Source organism: Emydura macquarii, unplaced genomic scaffold (genome assembly GCF_026122565.2).
Source record: "Emydura macquarii macquarii isolate MOO-44397 ecotype Brisbane River unplaced genomic scaffold, CSIRO-AGI_Emac_v2 contig_3368, whole genome shotgun sequence".
Taxonomy (NCBI): domain Eukaryota; kingdom Metazoa; phylum Chordata; order Testudines; family Chelidae; genus Emydura; species Emydura macquarii.
Genome location: NW_027133505.1, coordinates 75,118 through 89,178, shown reverse-complemented (window position 1 = coordinate 89,178; position 14,061 = coordinate 75,118). Strand labels below are relative to the sequence as shown.

The 14,061-nt window shown below is 42.9% G+C and overlaps 1 pseudogene; it reads left to right on the top strand.

Moving 5' to 3' along the window:
• Positions 1-12,459: 12,459 nt before the first annotated feature.
• Positions 12,460-13,405, top strand: LOC137143941 (olfactory receptor 11L1-like; annotated as a pseudogene).
• Positions 13,406-14,061: the final 656 nt, after the last annotated feature.

The following is a 14,061-nucleotide window of genomic DNA, read 5'->3' as shown; positions in this document are numbered from 1 at the left end:
TTCTACGATTCTATGACTTCTGTGAGTTCACTCCAGATTTACTGCCCAGTGAATGAGACCAGAAGCTGGACATGAATCCATTGCAGTCATTAGAAGTGACTCTGGATTTGCACCAAAATGACTGAGATCAGAATCTGGTGCTGATTGCAGAGCAGTTGTTGGGTCTACTCCAGATTTACACTGGGCTCACTGAGATCAGAATCTTCCCATAACTTAATGGCCTGCAATGGGGTGACCCTGAATTTTTATGGGGGTAAATGAGAGAAGACTGGTCCTGATTCTACTCAGGCTAGCAGAATTACCCCTTATTTATACCAGTTTGAGTTAGAGCTGATTCCAGCCCCATCTTATCTAACCGCACATGTGGCAATGACCTTCCCCCTTGGGTCAACCCAAGAGCACGTGAGGAATAATCTCCCTTGTCTGGATCTGCCTGAGTGCCCCATTCACCTCTTTGCTTGCTGGGCTATAAGTGAATGGGATTCACAAGAGAGAGGAAAATCATGTAGAGCAGGGAGTCCTATGTGTCCCAGCCTCCAAGTCTCTGGAGGTAGGCCTCATGGACACCACTAGGACCGTGCTGTTGTACAAGACTCCCAACCTAAAGTGCGAGGCATTGAGTGGAGGATCTGCCCCCTGCTGGAGACTGAGGGTAACTTCAAGATGGCAGAGATAATGTACAACACAACTGTTGGGTTGAGGAGGAAAATGGAGAGACCTAAGTAGGCCTCACTGATGAAGAGCACCCTCTTGCTGAGCCATGTCACCAAACATAAGGCCTCTCTCAAGGCCTGGAGGTGCAGTACTCAGAGGTCTAGAGTTCTAGAGGCTGCCCCAGTATTCTTGGGTACCAAAATACCTTAGGGCCCTTTAAGAATTCCATCCTCATTCATTAACCCAATGTCTTGATACTTTGCTGACTGACGGTCAGTTTCACAGCCTTGGGGTATTTTCCAATTGTTGGCTCGCTAGCATCTCTGCCTGCTCACCATTCACTGGCATGGCTTTCCAGATACTGCGTCTCTTGTGTATTTCTTTTATCCCACTCCTTCCCCTCTTCACTTTCCATCTTCCCACCCCTCACACCCATCCCTCTTTATTCCCTCCCTCTTTTTTTGTCTCCCTCTCCATATCCTTCTATCCTTCTCACCCCCAAAGATCTCTCTCCCACCTTCCTGTCTTCATCTGTCCCCTCATTCATTTCATGTCTCTACGAGCAGGTCTCCCAACCCCCGTTGTCTACCATGTCCACATAGCTATGTCGCACTGCAGAAAAAGGATGAGATCCTCAAATGGGTCCCAAGAGAATTACGGACCTAATTCCAAAGGGCCTTAAGGGCCTAACTCTCTCAGCTGGTGGGGATTTTTCTTCACATTTTTTTTAATGAAAAATGAATTTTCAACTAAACAAAAATCTTTGCACCAATAATAAAAAATTTTAAAAAATCAGTTTTCACCTTTTTCATTTTCATGGAAAATTCATTTTCTTACCAACTCTACCTTAGGCTCTTCTTCCTTCAGCTTTATCCATTTTGGTCACTGGACAATCAAGTGTACAGTTTAACTGATGCATTAAGTTTGGGTCCCCAGTCGCAGGCCGCATCTCACGTGGCAGGTTAAATGAGGGATTTCCTTTGATTGTAGAAGTTTCATTCCACTTATGAAGTTTATGAATGTTTCCCTAGAAGAAAAGTTTCCATAGAAGTTCCCCTTCTTCCTGGGGAACTTGGCCTGCTTGGAGATCAGCTACACCTCCACCATAATGCCCAGGTTGCTGGCCATTCTCCTGACCGGAGACAGAAGCATTTCATTCACTGAGAGATTCCTTCAGTTTTATGTCTTTAGTTGCCTAGCCTGGACTGACTGTATCTTTCTGTCAGTCATGTTCTTTGACTGGTATTTAGCAATATGTAACCCACTGCATTATGCAGCTTTCATGAACTTCAAGTTTTGTGCTCAGCTGGCAACAGGGTCTTGGATAACTGGCTTTCTATCACAGTAACAGTCTTATCAATGCTGACCTTAACGTTCTGCGGTCCTAATACAATTGATCATATCTTCTGTGACCTAACGCCTGTGTTAAAACTCTCCTGTACTGACACTCACCTGGTGGCTTTTGTGTTTTCATCTGTAGGGGCATTGCCTCTGTTTCTGCTAACTGTGGCCTCCTACGTTTGTATCATCATCTCCATCCTGAGAATCAAACACACCACCAGGAGGAAAAAGCCTTTCCCCAGTTACTCCTCCCACCTCTTTGTGGTGACCATCTTCTGTGGGACCCTGATCATCGTCTATCTGACAGTTGACAATTGCAGAGAGCTGAACAAAGTCTTCTCTTTTGTTTACACTGTTCTGACTCCCGTGATCAACCCCTGAACTACAGCCTGAGAAACAAAGAGATCAAGGAGGCCCTGAGAAGTACTGTGAATCAGAGGGTGATTTTCAGAAGAAGCCACCATGTTCCAGGCGTGCTTTGGAGGCCATTCAATGCTGACACATGTAGCCTATAGAACTAGCCTGCCTGCTTGCACTAATAGATATATTTCTTTTCTTATAATTTAAGTATGATTGTGTGATTATAAAAAAGTTAAAATATATAGTTGTTGAGATGCAAGTTGCCGCACAGACCACATTCTGGATGACAGCTACACAGTTAGCATATATTCGACCTTTGACTTAGATAAGTGTTGAAAGAGTGAATATATATAACAAAAACAAGACATATATGGTCATGTCTCGTGCCATAGTTGAGTAAGCAGTTAGCACATATACACGGGACCTTTTGACTTGATGTTGACAGGGGTGATGTCAGGTACCCAACTAGTACGAAAATGAGGTAGTGGAATTTAATAAATGGAGAAGTGATATGTCATGGACATTTTATTAATATGCATAAACCTGCCAGCCTATAGAATATGGCTACCCCAATATCCTGCGGGTGGAAGATCCACGTATGGACTTAGAAGGAGGACCCATATTCTTAGGGTATTAGAAGGGGAAGATCAAGCTATTTGGTGCGTTCGCCATCTACTCCTGCTTGAAGCTTCTTTTAGTTAGTGTTAAGATTTCTTCTTTATTCTATACTTAGTCTTAATTTATAGCTCTTAGCTCTTAGCAGTGCTTATTCCACCCCTCTACTCAAGAACTGAGGAATCAAACATCTCTCTCAACCAGGGAAGGGCGTGGGTATATTACTTCAAAGCATATCATAGAAATATATATATATATCATATGAGTCTCTAAATTTAAAATTGTATTATCCATTATTCATTTGATTGTTCATTTTCTTTATATCAGTCATTTGTCTATCATTTTATGTTATCTTAATAAAAACTTATAAAATTATACAAATTTGGTTATCACTAAGAAACTTCCTGTTGTACACCCGGGGGTCCTTATATATAAATTCTTCTGGAGCCTGATTTAGGACAAGAACGTTCTAATCCAAGCAATTGGCAAACCTATAACCCTATTAAATAACTAATACACTTGAAAATCAAGCTACAGACAAAATGACCATCTTAAGAATCCCATGTGAAGACAATGAAAATGCAGTTTCTCTTGTCATTTATTGAGGTTCTAGTTCTTCTCAAGAAAGTCATACGGGGTGAAATTCTGCGTAACCAACACAATTATTATTATATATGTTATAATAGTGTCTACAAGCCCTTCTTGGGATCAAGGCTCCATTTTACTCATCACCATACATGCACCCAGTGAGAGACAGCCCCTTCCCCAAAGAAGTCACAGTCCACTAAACAAGGCAGACACAGGGTGGGAGGAGGAACAGAGACACAGGGAGAGGAAAGGATTTTCCCAAGATCACACACTCAAGCCTGATCAACACCTAAATATCAGGTCACTCTAGCTACATTGCTGAGAACTGTGAAAAGTTCCATGCCATGTGCGACATATTTAGCTTGACCTAACCCCCCACTGTAGCTGCTGCTAGGTCAACAGAAGAATCCTTCCACTGATATTAGTTATCGCCTCTCATAGAGGTGGATTACTTACATCGATGGAAAAACCCTTCCGTCAATATAAGAAGTGTCTACAGTACATTGCTACAATGGCACAGCTGCAATGCCTTACCTGTGCTGCTGCAGTGCAGACATGACATAGGGCCTGGACTATACTGAAAAATTATTTCTGCATAGCTACACTGGTCAGAGGTATGAAAAAATTTGTCGCTCACGGATATAGCTATGCCAACATAATCCCCAGTAGATGTAGGCCCAAAGCTTGATTCTGTTATATTGATTTTATGTGAAATACCCTTATTCTTTTGGTACGTGACAAACCACCACAGCAGTTTCTGTGAGAGAGAAGCTTTCCAGGTTACACAGAGCTGTCCTTTAGGTCTGGGAAAGGTCCATAGAGTGCCACAGCGAAACACAAGATGTCACAGGTTGTTTAGCACAAGGAGTTAACATCTCGTAAGAGACCATTCAAGGTGAAGTGGGCAGTTAACATACCACATAAGACATTGCTTAGTACTTTACTAATATTCAAAGAATCTCCCCAGATTTTTAAAAGATATTTACACAATTTTCTACTTAGTGCGGCCAAGCCAAAGGCCTACATATACAAGAGTATTAAGGAGTCTAAATCCCATAGGCACCTAAATACTTTTAAAAATCTGGACCTCATAGACTTGAAGGCCAGATGGGACCATCATGTGACCGCCTGCACATTTCAGGCCACAAAACCTCACCCACCCACTCCTGTAATAGACCGTTTATCCCTGGCTGAGTTACTGACATCCTCAAGTCATGATTTCAAGACTTTATGTTACAGAGAATCCGCCATTTACACTAGTTCATACCAAGAACTGACCCATGGCCCGTGCTGCAGAGGAAGATGAAAATCCCCCCGCGTCTCTGCCAATCCCGGGCCTATGTGACTGAGATGGCTAAGGCCAATTTTGAAACGTGATTGAGGGCCAGAATTTAAAAGGTATTTAGGTGCCTAAAGAGCAGCTGGGTGCCAAGTGGGATACTGAAAAGTGCCCAAGCCCCTAACTCACATTGTCACTTGCATGCCTTTAAAAAACTGGCCTTACACTCCTAAATCATATAGGTGCTTCTGTACATTGTACTTGTTAGCCTCAAGTTTCCCAGGCCCTGATAAAATCCTAGGAGTGGCTGGGGCTGCAGACGTTACCCTGATACAAACAGTAAATTATCATAATAAATATTTCCCTTTGGCTCAATCCGCCATGGTCACAGTGATTTTCCCAGCAACCATTCCTGCCTAGCACATCTCAGCTGCTGGTTCAGTGGCAGAAATGTCCCAGTGGCTTTCCCAGCCCTTGTGTACATTGAAAACGCTGCGAATGACCCATCTTGACTCAGATTACAGAGGATACACAGGGGGGACGATGGTTTCCCACTTAATTCAATTACAGGCTCTGGCCAGGGATTCGGGACCCACAGTGAGAGGATGATTAGAGGTGAAATGACAAGCGACGGGAATATCAGTCATTGCAGTTAAAATCACATCAAAGATGCTCCCAGATTTGCCTCTGAACTACCCCACTGGAAAGAACCCCCTTCTGCTAGTCTAATGAGACCCCACAGGACATGCACAGCTACACCACTTCCTTGCCATGGCTTCCTACCTTAATTAGCAGTGATGCAATTACTAGCCAGGCTCTCATGAGTCCCTGCAGACCCAGGGAGATGGCTGGGCTTAGGGCCAAGAAAATCCTTCACATAGTTAAACACCCAGAAAAAAAATTGGCTTCTGATTTTATTCTTTCACAGCCTGGCTCCCAACTAACAAAAGACTGCAGAGAAATGGATCTCTATTAGCATAAATACACTGGGTGATTTATACAAGGAGAATAATCACAATACAGATACACATCTGGGGTTTTTATTATTAAGAAACGGGTCACATATTACAACAATAGTCTATTTTTCTGTCGGATTGTTGCCCGGTTTATGAATATCGATGATCAGAAATTGTCCTGTGCTCATGTTCCTATTGTAGTATAGCACCAATAGTAAGAGGAATTGTACCGTCTCTCTGCATCAGGGCTGGAATTTTCAAAAGGGCCCAGCAGAGTTAGGCACTTTACTACCATTGTGATTCATTAGGAGTCGGGTGTCTTAACTAAAAATCCCAGCGCTGGTGAATTTAGGAAAAACTTTCTCCCTACGAGGGTGGTGAAGCACTGGAATCGGGTACCTAGGGAGGTGGTGCAATCTCCATCCTTAGAGGTTTTTAAGGCCTGGCTTGACAAAGCCCTGGCTGAGGTGATTCAGTTGGGATTGTTCCTGTTTTAAGCAGGGGATTGGACTAGATACCTCCTCAGATCCCTTCCAACCCTCATCGTCTATGATTTTATGATAAACATAGCAATTCATAGCAATGGTTACCAAGTAGAACTGGTCTAAATGTATCCATCTTTTATTTATTTATTTATTTATTTATTCATTTTTAAAATGAAAAATTGAGTTTTGACACCACAAAATTGTTCATGGAACATATCTGCTTTTCTCTGAAGAGTTCAGATTTTCATCCAAAAATTACAACCCCCAATGAAACAAAAGTCATTTTAAATTCCCCTAATTTTGTTTTTCACAGTCTTCAGCTGAATTCTTTTTAATATTTGGCTGCTAAAGAGAAAAAAACATTTTTGGTTTTCAATGAGCTGTCAAAATTTTCCACTGAAAACTTAGCCAAAAATTACCTCCCCTTCTAATTTTCACTAAACTTTTCCATGCGGGGGAAAAAGGAAGTATCTGCTCACTTCTGTTTCCAACGGTAGATATTTTAGGCATAAGCTCAGTAAAAATATTGAGCAGGGGGTTGGACTAGATACCTCCTGAGGTCCCTTCCAACCCTCATCTTCTATGATTCTATGAAACTCCTCTCAGGGAGTTGGGAAAAAAGTCTCCTGTCAGATGTTCAGTCAGTGACTGGGAAATTATCACTGTAAATTAGCATGTTGGCAAGATGGAGAAATATTTTAGATATTAGTGACTTCCTCTTGCTGCTGTATTCTCTGTGCTTTTGTGGATTGGACCTGAACCCATCAATGCCAGCAGCAAATCTCATGTTGATTTCCAACAAGTCACTGAAATGACTACAGCAAATGAACAAAAGGTAGAGTTTTTACAAACAGAACTGAAAATTTCAAAATAATTTCTGTTGGGCAGCTTTTGAAAAGGAGCCGTTTATCTTTCAGTTCAGTTTTCTGTGAGGTTTTTTTCTTTTCTCCTCCCCACTGCTTGTGTTTTCTTCTTCCTTCCCCCAGCTTTTTGACTGAAAATGAGGAGAAAGAAGTAAAAATGGGGGGAAAATGAAAAAATATTTATTTTTAACAAAAAATGGAAAGAGATTAATTTTTTTCACAATGTTCTATTTTTTTAAAAATGAAAATGTTTGTCGGACAAATAATTCAACCAACTTTCTTGCAAACTCAAGGTGAAACTACTGTATCAACGCAGACTCATTCTCACTGTGCCACTGTGATCTCCCACACTTCTTCATAGATTTGTATTTCCAGTGGAGCAGTGGGGAAGCAGGTTCCCATCTCCCACTAACATTCAATGGGATTGATTTGTGTGTCTAACTTCCTAATCCTTAAACCAACCTTGATTTACTGTGCATTGCTTCAGCAAAAGTCTTTATTCCACAAACTGCACCAGTTTCATTTAGGGACAGAGGCAACCCAGAAAAGAAAGGACCTAACTGTTTTAAGGTATCTCCCATAACCTAGTCTTAGGTAGTGGATTTCAACCTGTAGTCCGTGGATCCCTGGGGGTCCACAGTCTATGTCTAAGATTTCCAAAGGGGGCACACCTCCACTGGAAATTTTTTAGGGGTCCGCAAATGAAAATAAATTAAAAATCCCTGTCTTATGGTATGTCAACACATCCCCACAGTCTGGACTCCAGGAGTGTGAATTGGAGCACTCTCTAGCATGCTTGGTTGTAAATGTCCTATGTAGATCCTGCAAGGATGAACTAAAATGTACTTAATTTTTATCCTTCAATGATAAGGGCCTAGCAGAGGGAATATACTACTGACCACATGCCCAGGATGCTCACACTGATTGAGAAATGGAAAGGAAGGTTAGAGAGGCTGCAAAATAAGAAAATGCAAGTGTCCTTTTGGAGGATGGGGTGGATTGCACCCTCAGCAAGGTTGCAGATGACACTAAGATGGGCAGAAGTGATAAATATGCTGGAGGGTAGGTATAAGACAAAGTGGAGGATTGGGCTAAAAGAAATCTGATGAGGTTCAACAAGGACAAGTGCAAAGTCATGCACTTAGAACGGAAGGATCCCATGCACTACTACAGACTGGGGACCGACTGGATAGGCAGTAGTTCAGCAGAAAAGGACCTGGGTATTAAAGTGGACAAGAAGCTGGAGATGAGTCAACAATGTGCCCTTATTGCCAAGAAGACTGACGGCATATTGGTCTGCATTTGTAGGAGCATTGCCAGCAGATCCAGGGAAGTGATTATTCCCCTCTATTCGGCATTGGTGAGGTCTCATTTGGAGTATTGTGTCAAGTTTTGGACCTCCCACTACAGGAAGAATGTGGACAAATTGGAGAGCATCCAGCAGAGGACAACGAAAACTATGAGAGGTCTGGAGCATGACTTATGAGGAGAGGCGGAGGGAACCAGGCCTGTTTAGTCTGCTGAAGAGAAGAGTGAGGGGGGATTTGATAGAAGCCTTCAACTGACTGAAGGGGGGTTCCAGGGAGGACGGAGCGAGGCTGTTCTCTGTGGTAGCAGATGACAGAAAGAGGAGCAATGGTCTCAAGTTGCAGTGGTGGAGGTCTAGGTTCGATATTAGAAAAAAGCTTTTCCCTAGGAGGGTGGTGAAGCACTGGAATGAGTTACCTAAGGAGGTGGTGGAATCTCCATCCTTAGAGGTTTTTCAGGCCTGGCTTGACAAAGCCCTGGCTGGCGTGATTTGGTTGGGGTTGGCCCTGCGTTGAGCAGGAGGGTTGAACTAGATGACCTCCTGATGTCCCTTCCACCCCTAATCTTCTATGATTCTATGATCTATATGTCAGATAATTCTGTTCTTTACTCTAGTTTAAACCTATTTGCCTTCTAATGTAGTTAGGCTTATTGACCTTTATTTATCAGGATCACTTCTGTACCCCTTTTTAAAAATCAGTGTTGCAATATCTACCTTCCAATCATCTTGTATAGTGGTTAATTTCAGCAGTAGGTTACATACCAAAGTTAGTAGATCTGCAAGTTCATACCTGAGGTCCTACAGAGCTCCTGAATGAATGCCAACTGCTCCTGATGATTTATTAATATTTAATTTATCAGTTTGTTCTAAACCCTTTTCTATTGACACATCAGTGTGGGTACATATTTCAGATTTGTTGCCCAAACAGAATAACTCTGATGGCGGGGATCTCCTCCATGAACTCTGAAGTGAAGACCGATGAAAATAATTCATTTAACTTCTCTGCAGTGGCCTTCTCTTCCTTTAATATCTTGGTCATCAAGCATCCCCATTACTCGTTTGGTAAGCTTCCAGCTTTAGACCTACTTAAAAGTACATATATTCTTTGTTTATTCCATTTTCAGCAAGTTGCTTCTCAAATTCTTTAATGTCCTCCCTTATAGTACTGTGACAGGGGCTCCCCAAGACTGATCAAAGTAGCATTTACACTTGCCTGGGAGCCCTTCCAATCAGTTTGTCCAATTCTCACCAGCAGCCAGCCACTGCTGTCAGCCAGGGTCTTGGTGTCTGAAGGAGAGGGCTAGCAGACTTGACTTTTTAATTTTTTCGTGCCCGCTGCACCAAAAGATGTGCTCAGCCCACAGGAGCCTTTTTACACTTACTCTTCCACAGTTTGTCCAATTACCTGCTAGTCTTACTAGGACTTTACTTTTTAATTTTAAAGGAAGCCTTTTTGCCTCTAATGTCTTTGATTACTCTTGCATATAGCTATGGTGGCATTCTTTCGATCCTCTTTTTCTCCCTTCTGATTAGGGATATGCATTTAGTCTGAGCCCGTATTCATTGCCATCCATTCTCCTTGCAGGACACTTGCATTTTCTTATTCTGCTGCCTCTCTAACTTCCCTCGCATTTCACAATCACGGTCACCATCGTGGCATGTGGTCATTAGCGCATTCCCACTGCTGTGCTCTTATTATTGAAGCATGGAATTTCTCACCATAGAGAGTCACTGGTACAGTTTGATCCATTTAAGATTTTTACCTTATTTGACTCCCTGCTTTTTTAAACGTATAAAGCCACTCGCCCACCAGTGCAACCTACTCGGTCATTCCTGTATATTTTATACCCTGGCATGAAGGTGTCCCATTGATTAGCTTCAGTCCCCCAGCTTACCACCAGTAACATGACGCCTGCTATGTAAACATCCCCATTTAATCTCAGGCACTCTTTGTCACCCATCTCAGTATTTAGACTCCTAGCCTTTGTATATAAGCACTTGTACTTTTTGTCAGTATTCTGCTGATCACCTTCAAGTGTGATTTTGAAATGGATCTCCATTACCTTTTATTGTTCTTCCTAGCTCATACCTCTACTTTTCCTATCCTCTTTACTAGGATATAGAGTTCCCTCTTTAATGAATTCAGCCCTGTGGGATGTCTCTGCCCCATGCCACTGTCATCAGATTTGGTGTGACACTATTTTAACAAACAACAGTGATAATTTCCACATGCAGGTAATTTTAAGTGATTGCCTGTAGGAGGCTCAAGAGAGAAACAAGCCATAGAGTTGGCTGTGAGGCTGCCTTCCCCAATAAAGGATGCAAGAAACCAGAGCAGGAGACGTTTAGAGTTTGTGTGATGCAAACAGTCGTGCTGGGCAGCAGGAGAGAGACCCATCGCCGCAGCAACATGCCGACATTTCCCAGGGACTGAGAGGACGAGATTGACAGTGAGACGAGCTCCGTGCACTGTCGATGGAGCCGTGCCTGCTTCATGCTGACAACTAAAGGTGAGTGCTACCAGTCTCAGGGAAAATCCTGAACCCCTTACTCTGACTCAGCCCTTAAACTGGAAGAGCCTGCTCTTGGGCAGCATCTTCACTCACTGGGAGCCTTGCCTGAGTAAGGCCTTTAGAACCTCACATGATTTTTTGCTAGAGACATTGATGAAAGGCAAAGGAGATCTGTCTACCTCCACTCAACTATCGATCTCTCTAATAAGCCCTCCTGTCATCCTTCTATCCCCTTGTGCCTATCCCTCCATCCAGCTTCCTACACAATGTGTCTATCTGTCTTTTTATCTATCCTTCCACTGATAAACATACCTGTCACACACCTCCCTTTCACACACCTCCATCTCTCTCTCTTCTTAGACATCTGTTTCTCTGTCTGTTGAGTCCCTTACACATCTATCTACCTAGCTCCTTAGACCTCTGTCTCTCCCCGTAAACACCCCAACATCTATCAGCTTACACATCCCTTTATCTGCATGTCTTTCAATCGCCTGCTGTCTGCCTGCCTCCCTCTTCTGGACAGATCATTACTTTCTCGGGTAATTTTCCCTCAGTTTTTCAGCCACCCATCCATATCATCCTACAGGGCAGATTCCGATGCATCTTCCCAGCCCAGTCTTGTGAGATGCCATGTGTCTTCCATTGTGTATCTTCTTCATCGATTTCAGAGGGAGTGGATGACCCTCAGCATTACTTGGGAGGTTCTGGGCTCTACACAGGACAGAGGTGTACATTAGAAATGCAGTGGCTGGTGACTGGAAATTCTTACCGATGAAGAAGTAGTGGCAGCAGTGGGATAAACTTTCTCTGACCACTTTATGCTCCATCTCAGTTTTCAGGGGGAAGAATAGTCCAAAGGTTAGGGCACTAGCTTGTCATTTGGTTTCTAGACTTGGCTTCTTTCCTCTGCTCTATGATAGCCTCACTGTGTAGTTTTAAGCAAAACAATGTGAGCCAGATTTTTAAAGGAATGTGGAATTTTCAAAACCACCTAGCTTCTTAACACACATTTAGAGCAATGAGTTTTAGTTTCCTGGATGCTTTTGAAAATAGCACTAGGCACCTAAATACTTTTAAATATTTGGCCATGGATGCTTTTCTGGGGAATATATTTTAGCCATATTCAAGTAACTGAGCTCAGTGCAGGGCTAACTGGGGAAATTATTTGTATGTTATTTGTGAGTAGATAATTTTATGTTCCCTTTTCGCCTCTAAAGCTATGAATGGGTGAATTGAAGCAGTTGAGAAGAGATGTAGAAAAGTGATGAATTCACTGTGTTGTTGCTCTTTTGCTGGGATGGTGGGGAATCTCTAACCCTACCTCTGTGTATCCTTTGGGTGACAAACAGTTTGTCAGTTGAGACAGAAAATATACCCTGATCTTAGTCGGCACACTGAATTTGTAAGGAATCAAATATTGGGAAACCACAGTATTGTACAGCAAACACCTTAACAAACCATTATTTTTCTCAATCACTAGTTGCATCCCATGGAGAATGGAGAAAGACGAAGGGGAAAATCAAACGTCCCTCACAGAATTCATCCTACTGGGATTTGGGGATCTTCCTGGACTGCAAATTCTTTTCTTCTTGGTGTTTCTCGTGATCTACATAGTCACCATGGCTGCGAACACGCTCGTCGTCGTGCTAGTTGTGATCGATCAACGTCTTCACACCCGCATGTACTTCTTTCTGGGGAACTTGTCCTGCCTGGAGACCTGCTACACCTCCATCATCGTGGCCACTCTCCTGACTGGGGACAGAACCGTTTTTGTGAATGGCTGCATCACCCAACTTTATTGTTTTGGTTTCCTAGCAGCTACAGAACGTTACCTCCTAGCAGCGACGTCTTATGATCGGTATCTAGTGATATGTAAGCCACTGCACTACGCCTTCCGCATGAATGGTGGGAACTGCCTCCGGCTGGCGGCTGGGTCTTGGAGCAGTGGGTTTCTGGGCAGCACAATAATGACATTTTGGGTGTCACAATTAACTTTCTGTGGCGCTAATGAAATTGACCATTTCTTTTGTGACTTCACCCCAGTGATTCAATTCTCCTGCAGTGACACCCGCCTGACCACACAGGTGACCCTTATTTTCTTCCACTGAAACCTTGACACCATTTCTGTTAACCCTGATGTCCTATGTTTGCATCATAGTCACCGTTCTGAGAATCCCTTCCACCAGGGGGAGACAAAAAACCTTTTCCACCTGCTCCTTGCACCTCGCCGTGGTTACAATATTTTATGGGACCATAATTATTGTCTATGTGATGCCCAAAAACAGTATGCTTAGAGAGCTGAACAAAGTGCTCTCTGTCTTCTACACCATCCTGACTCCCCTGGCCAATCCCTTTATCTACAGCCTGAGAAACAAAGAGATCAAGGAGGCCCTGAGAAAAGCTATCAGTAAATGTATGGGGCCAAATTCTCAGCAGGTGTAAAGTGATTGGTCTCCGTAAAAGTCAAAGGAGCTATGCTGGTTAAGCCAACTGATTGGCTGGTCCATGGTGATTACAAAATATAAGGTGGGCTTTCCTCGGGGAAACTGGAGTGGCTGGAGACGCCCTGACCCACTACAAGCAATGGAAGCGTGAGGCCCACTAGGGTGTACTTGGCTATCTGCCACAGTAGATAAATCACTTTCCTATCTATCACTGTTCTATTGATTAAGAGTTCAAAAGGAACATATGAACATTTAGATGGAACTTTGAATGTAACAATACTATTGTTTGTATTTCTCTTGGAAGTTTAAGTAGTAAATACCTGAACATGGTTATAAATGGCCAATTCCCTTGTGCTAATGTAACTAGTTACCAGTGTGCACCGGACGTAGGAGATGATGCTTCAGAGACCCAAGTAGTCATCTACTGATTGTCCAAGGAGACACCAGCTGTCAAGAAAATATTGGTCAGCCTGCATGGATCTATAAAAGACTCCAGGGGACTAATACTTTTTATCTCAAATCTGTCCAAGCTTGTCAGGGAAAGTTTGAATTGCAAGACTGAGATCCCATCACCAGCCTGGAATCACCCTGCTAATCCTCATGGGAGAATTTGAACAAACTCTGCACATAGACTATTTAGTTTTCATTTCTCTG